Source organism: Pinus tabuliformis, chromosome J, assembly GCF_031772625.1.
Source record: "Pinus tabuliformis cultivar Carrire ecotype Pingquan chromosome J, CPIR1, whole genome shotgun sequence".
In the NCBI taxonomy this organism is placed as follows: domain Eukaryota; kingdom Viridiplantae; phylum Streptophyta; class Pinopsida; order Pinales; family Pinaceae; genus Pinus; species Pinus tabuliformis.
This window is the reverse complement of record NC_142295.1, coordinates 1400266408-1400274106: the sequence shown is the minus strand read 5'-3', so window position 1 is coordinate 1400274106 and position 7699 is coordinate 1400266408.

The following is a 7699-nucleotide window of genomic DNA, read 5'->3' as shown; positions in this document are numbered from 1 at the left end:
TAGGATCACCTAAATATGAGTCTGACTTGGGTGTTCATTTACTTGAATACAAACCTACAGACTTTATATCGCCCACTACTTATTCATTCCCTTCCACTTATGAAAAACCTGAATCTCCTACTTCTAAACAACCTGAAGTGACATTTTCTATATATTCAAATCCACTCTTTGAAACAAAAGTGGATATTCATTCTCAAGTCCAGAAGTTAGTTATTAAGACTCCCTTAAAGTCATTCAGGACTTCTCCTCCTTCTTCACCTCCACATAGTTGCACACCCTCTCTATCACCTTCTTCTTCTTCTTTTTCTTCTTCATCTACACAAACACCTCATACACCACCTTCTACTATGGCATTCCAACCCATTGTACAATCCAGATATGTAGATTTAGTCTTACCTCGAAACATTGATGCATTCCCTCCTAGATATTTAAAGAACCTTCCTAGGTATAATGGAGAGATTGGTTCCTCAATTGAAGACCATCTTCACGAAATTCTAGACTTTGCATATAACATGAACATAGAACAAGAAAATGTTTACATGAGGTTATTTATTAAGTCTCTTGAGGGAAATGTGAGAACTTGGTTTAGGCAGTTACCTGCAAATTCCATTAGAAATTGGGAAGAGCTAACAAATATATTCAAAAATCAATGGGGAGTGAAGAAAGATGCTCTTTACTTTTTGACACAGTTTGAAGGACTTAAAGAAACTTTGGTGAAAATGTCTCTGATTTTATCAAACGGTTCAACAAACATGATCATAAGATTCCCCCTGATTGTAAAACCCCTGTAGCAGCAACCAAATCTAGGTTTTCAAAAGCCTTTGAAGATGATTTTGTTGTAATGTTAAGAGAAAGAACTTCAAGAATTCTTGAAGACATGCAAACTAATGATATAGAGGTGGAAGCAAATAGGGCTTCCTAAGCCACTTTAAAGGCTAAAGAGGAAAATGTCCAAAGAAAACTTAAATCAGGTCAAGAGGCCTTTACTTCCTCTAAGACTAAAACTGAAGATTTGAAAATAGATGAGATAACTAGACTTCTTAGAAATATATCTAATAGAATTTCCAAGATCGAGACTCAACCTAGAACAGTTCAACAAACAATCACTCAACCTCAAAATCAAAATCAAGGTCAATACAAATGAAATCCAAGATTACAAATTCTTCAAAGGCCTAGTAATGCTCAGCAGGTTCCAACTCCTTTTGCTGATAGATGATCAACAACCTGATGACAATAATATGACTATCATTGAAGACATTAACAATATATATACTTCTTCTAGTCAAACCGCTATTATTCCTCTCTCACAACAAAATCAAGTTCAAGAAGACTAAGAGTCCTCATAGGCTTCCAAAAACCATGCCTTCTCTGAATTCCTAATTGTAGAGTTGAACAAGAGATATGACCTTAGACCTAGACATGGCCCTGGAAGACCTCCTAAGGAACCTCCAACAATTGAACCCCGTACCAAAGCTCTTGAAACTCAGACAAATATTATTCAACTATTAAATTAGTCAACTGATACGACTCAAATTGAAAAAATTGCATTTAATGTTGAAAAGCAGTTAGAAAGAGTTAAAATTCCTATACCACTTTCAGAACTTTCCAAAAACCCTCGATATAAAAGTCAAGTCTCCAAATGGATACAAAACACCTCGGTTGATGTTGAAAGTGATGTTATTAGCCTTCAAGATGAAAAACCAGCAGTTGTATTTGGTCCTGGATCGGATATGATAGATGAAATAGTGCCCCCTTTCTATGTGACTCTAAAGACAAATGATTCCATGTTATACAACTGTATGCTTGATTTTGGAGCATCACATAATCTCATGCCAAAAAATATCATGGATCATTTAAATCTTGACATAACTAGATCCTATCATGATTTGTACACCTTCAATTCCAAAAGGGTGCCTTTAATAGGACTGATTAAGGATTTATCAGTCACTCTTGCCCAAAATCCCAGTAAAAAGCGCAGTGTTAGATACAGTTGTCACTCATATCCCTCCCAAATTTGGAATGCTCCTTTCAAGGTCTTGTTGTGCTAAATTAGGGGGAACTCTACAGATGGACATGTCTTATGCCACTATTCCAATTTATGGGGGAGAACATGTTAGGTTGTATAGAGAGGTAAGATTTGTACACATTGTATGCAAAATAGATCAACAAAGGAACCCTCCCATTTATGCAATTGATAAAGACTTCAGATGTCTTCAACTCTTTTCAAACCAAATACATGAACCCGAAGTAAAAATTGAAGATGTAATTGAAAGACCTATTCCAAAACAAACTAATGTAGGGAAGCCATTCTCTAATGGTTCTTGTACAAAGGATGGAGCAGGGGCTCAGATAGTACTAATCTCACCAAAAAAAAGAAAATATTACACAATCATGCAAACTTGATTTTGAAGTTACAAATAATGTAGCAGAATATGAGCCTTTCCTTCTAGGACTACAGTTAGCCAAGAGTTTAAAGGTATGAAACTTAAGTGTTTTCACTAACTCAGAGCTCGTTCTTAAACAATTTAGAAATCTTTGCCAAACAAAACATGCGAGGCTTAGATCTTATTGAAATGAGGTTTGGAATTTAGTTGAAAATTTGTTTAATGCTTTTAACTTGACTTATATCCCAAGAGATGAGAATATTCATGCAGATTCCCTAGCTATCTCTGCTATTTCATTTAAAATCCCAGATCAAACTAATGTGCTCTATCAAATACAAGTCATATATAGGCCATCCATCCTAGATAATCTAAAATATTGGCAGATATTTGAAGATGATGAACAACTAAAATCCTTTCTACAGGTTGTAGATGAATTTTCAGTTCTTCAACTTGATGAAAATAGAACATAAACAAATGAAAACACAAATGAAAATGATAGTTCAAATTTCAATTCAAAAATTTCCAATCATGACATAATTCAATTGTCTAACAATTTTATTACCAAAGGTCTCATTCCTTTAGAGAAATTATTTGATCAAAATTATGTTGTCAGAAACCCACAATCAATTTCTCCACAAGATGATATAGAGGAATTAAATATAGGAACAAATGATAACATTAGTAACATCAAAATCTGTGCATCCTTAGATCCCGAAATCAAAACATAATACCTTAAGTTACTTGAAAAATATAAGGATGTTTTTGTGTGGACCTATGCTGATATAAAGACTTATGATACATCACTGATACAACATAAGGTTCCTTTAAATCAAGAATCTAAGCCTTATCAACAAAAACTTAGGAGGATTAACCCATTTCTTTTACCAACTGTGGAGAAGGAAATTAAGAAAATGCTAGAAGCCCAGATTATTGTGCCTCTTAGATACTCTAATTGGGTTTCCAATCTAGTTCCTGTTAGAAAGAAGAATGGGGAAATCAGACTTTGTGTGGACTTTAGGAATTTGAATAAAGCTTCATTAAAAGATAACTATCCTTTACCTAAAATGGATCAGTTACTTCATATGGTTTCAGGAGAAAAAAGACTTTCAATGCTTGATGGCTTTTCAGGTTACAATCAGATAAATGTTGATCCAGTAGACAGAGAGAAGACAACTTTTACTACACCCTGGGGTACATTTATGTATTCTAGAATGCCCTTTGGCTTATCCAATGCTGGAGAAATGTTTCAGAGATCTATGGATATATATTTTGTGGGATAGGTAAACAAATTTGTAGTCGTTTATCTTGATGACATAACTATTTTTTCTAATTCTGATCAAAAACATCTAAAGCACTTGATCAAGGTTTTTGACAGGTGTAGGAAATTCGAAATATCCTTGGATCCTAAAATGTCTATGTTTTCTATCAAAGAAGGAGAACTGATAGGCCATATAATCTCAGAGGAAGGAGTGGTGATTGATCCCAAATGTGTATCTGCCATAAAAACACCATCATTACCTAGAAATAAGAAAGAGATTCAGGCTTTTCTAGGAAATATTAATTTTTTAAGAAGATTCATCCCGAATTATGCTGAAATTGTAAAAGACATAACTGATATGCTCCAAAAGGATCATGAAGTTAAATGGACTGTATCTTCTAGGAATGCATTTGATCAAATCAAGAAAGTTATCTTTGAAGCTCCAACCTTGGCCAGTCCTGATTATACCAAAGCATTCAATATCTTTTCCTTTGCCTCTGAAACAACCCTTGCTACTTTTTTATTAAAAAAGAATGAATATTCCCATGACCAACCTATAGCCTTTTTTAATAAGGTTATGAGATATTCCAAGCTTAAGTATGACATAATTGAGAAACAAGCCTATGCCCTTATACAAGCCCTCAAATAATTCAGGATGTATGTCTTACATTCACCTATTACTGCTTGTGTTCCTAACAGTGCTGCAAAAATTGTTTTAACTCAACCAGACATTGATGGGAAGAGAGCTAGATGGATCACTAAAATAATGGAGTTTGATCTAATTATCAAAACTATAAAGCTAGTAAAGGGTCAAGGATTAGCTAAACTTCTAGATGAATCCAACTGTAAAGTGTTGGGCATCAACTTTGCTTGGGAAATACAAGGGGAGAATCTACTAGAACCTCCCCAAAGATCAAAAGAGAAGAATCCACAAGAACCTTATGTTTATGCAGAAGGGGAGAATCCACAAGAACCTTCCCAACATCCTGAATAAAAGAATTCACAAGGACCTTCACCTTCAGATCAGAACATCTCTCTACACATTGATGAGAAATTTCCTTTGTCAAATTGGTATCAAGATATTGTAAATTTCTTCATTCATTTTGAGTGTCCAACATCATTCTCCAGAAGTGAATGTAAAACTCTCAAATTGAAAGCATTCAAGTATTGTATCATAAATACAAATCTATACTGGAAGGACCCACTAAATATCTTGTTATTATGTTTAACATAATCGGAGACTTAAGGGATCATTCATCAGTTTCATGCAGGATTTTGTGGAGGACATTATGCTTGGAAAGCAACAACATATAAGATATTAAGGACAAGATTTATTAGCCAACATTGTTCTTGCGAGTAGGAGAAAAAGTCAAAACAATAGTCTCAACACATTTTCTCCAATGAGGATTAGATTTTATTGGAGAGATTCATCCTACTTCAAGCAATCAGCATAGATGGATCCTCACTGCAACAGACTACTTTACTAAATGGGTGGAATCAATTCCAGTAAGAAATGATACTGATTTAGTAGTAATCAAATTCATTTTAGAAAAAATCTTATATAGGTTTGGTTTCCCAACCCAGATTGTTACTGACAATTCCACAACATTTTCTAGTGTTAAAATGATTGAGTTTTGCCAAAAATATCAGATTCCGCTACATCATTCCACTCCAGATTATCCTCAAGGTAGTGGTATTGCAGAATCATCCAATAAAAGTCTGTTAAAGGTTATCAAAAAGACTTTAGAAGATCATAAGAAGAGCTGGGACACTCATCTAATATATGTAGTCTAGGAAAACAAAATTACTCCAAAAAGATCTACTGGAAAATCTCCTTTTCAATTAGTTTATGGGAAATATGCAATTTTCCCTACCAACTTGGCCTTCCCTGTTTTAAAGTTTCTGTAGGATTCAACTGATGAACTTGATGATTTTTCAAGGAGGATAAATCAAATTGCTGAAATAAATGAAAACAGAGATGAAGTTCAATACAAATTGAAAAAGTATCAGAATAAGATGAAGAGCTTGCTTAACAGAAGAGCCAGTGAAAGGGACTTCAAGGTGGGTGATCTAGTTCTAAGATGGGATTCCAGAAGAGAAGACAAGGGAAAACATTGCAAGTTTGACAACCTGTGGTTTGGACCTTTAAGCTATTGCTGACGTAAAACGAAACAACAATTTTGTGCTACAAAATCTAGAGGGAATATATTCCACTTATCCTGTTAATGGAAGGTTTCGGAAGCATTACATTCATTACTAAGAATTTGAAGTAGATTTCACTACTACCATTGTAAAAAGTCCGGTTTATTTTACTTTTTCGAACTGTTAGTGTGAGTTTTTCACAACTAGGACTTCATAGCCTAAGGAGAAGGCATATGGATCTGCAAGTTCTCTGCATTCTACAAGAGAAAGCAGTCCCCGCTTGGAGGCGATGTTGTAGCAATATTTGGTTTTGGTAAGTTAGCATTTTAAAAATATATTTTGAGAAAATGTTAAGTTAGGATATGGACAAAAAAAATAAAGAGACAAAAAATGTTAGGGATATTTTGATGAATAAGTCCATATCAAATAAAATGTTAGAATAGATGCCATAAAAAAGGAAGGCGCAAAAAAATAAAATGTCAGGTCGGAAATAAAAGAAAAAAATAATAAAATTTGAAAGTGTTGCGAATCCAAATGCCACTACTCTTAGTAGGATTTTTTTTGCAATTAAAAGTTGTGTGCAGATTGTTTAATTGCCACACTAGTTCATACAATTCAATTGTACAGTTCAGTCATGATTGGATTAGATTTAAATCATTTGTTGATAGATAGCAAATAAAATTGGCTCAACAATTTAATCTTAGCCAATGGAAGCAATAAGGGATAGAAGTAGATTAATCATTAAAAGGAAAATGTTGAGTTGCTAGTCCAAATGCACTCGGGTGACTAAGATTGTAAAAATGTTAGGAAAGTTAAGGGTAGGTAGAGAAATGAAATGAAATTGGAGCATGATAGGATTTTTATCCTAAGTTAGAACATTGGATACATGCGCATATAATGAATGGTTTAAATTAACCATTATTTTCTAAATCTCAATGTTATGTTGTAATATTTACACTTTATCCATTCATTTGCCGAGAAGCCCCACACCTGTCACATTCATTATAACTTTTTGACCCCACCATCACTTTCCACCTCACTTCATTAAACTTCATTCATTTTCTTTCCATCCTGCACATCTCCCTCCAATCCAACGACCCTTATTTCTCCTCGGCCCTCCCTTGTCGTCTGAATGTTATCAGCAGAGGAGGGGTTCAAAATCAGCAGTTTTGGAAACCGCCCTTCGAAACTGCCAACCCCTGCTCCTAGTTATTTGAGACTTAAAATCCCAAACCTATTACCACCCAAGCTTACTCCCAAACGTGGTTTTCGGTCCACTCCGTCACCTCTGCTCCCACGTCACTTCCTTTGTCCAATCATCTTTTTCCTGTCTGCCTGTTATCCATTTAATTCACCACCCCTTCAAATAAATATTCCATAGATCTGTTTCTCAGTCCCATTGAGAAATTAATACCAATTGAGCTATTGATTAACGGACCCGCTCCATTTTTATGCCTTATAAACCTGTTCTTTCATAATAAATGGTTACACAATGCATTCTCGTAACTCGATTGATCATTGGATACTTGTAGCTTGCAGCCAAAACAACAAATTCACCATTCAACCAAATTTTCCATTCTGTTCATAAGCAAGCCAGCATCCAGGTCCACTTAATCTATTTTCAGTTATACTATTATTCTGTTATCACTATGTTTCAACCCAATTCTTCCCATTTCTGTCACTTTCAGCTTGCAATTCAATTAACAGAATGCCTCCTAAGGGGAAGGAAGTTGCAGAAATTCCAAATCCTCTCATTCATCCACAAGTTGACTTCCATCATACTCCCTTGGTTGATAGAGACTGTAAAATTCATGAGTGTTTGTCCAAATTTGATTTGTTTGAGATCTATTGCTGGATGGAGGACCAATTAGTTGATCAAACGGATGAAATAGGACTTTGGGACTCCCACCTTCCT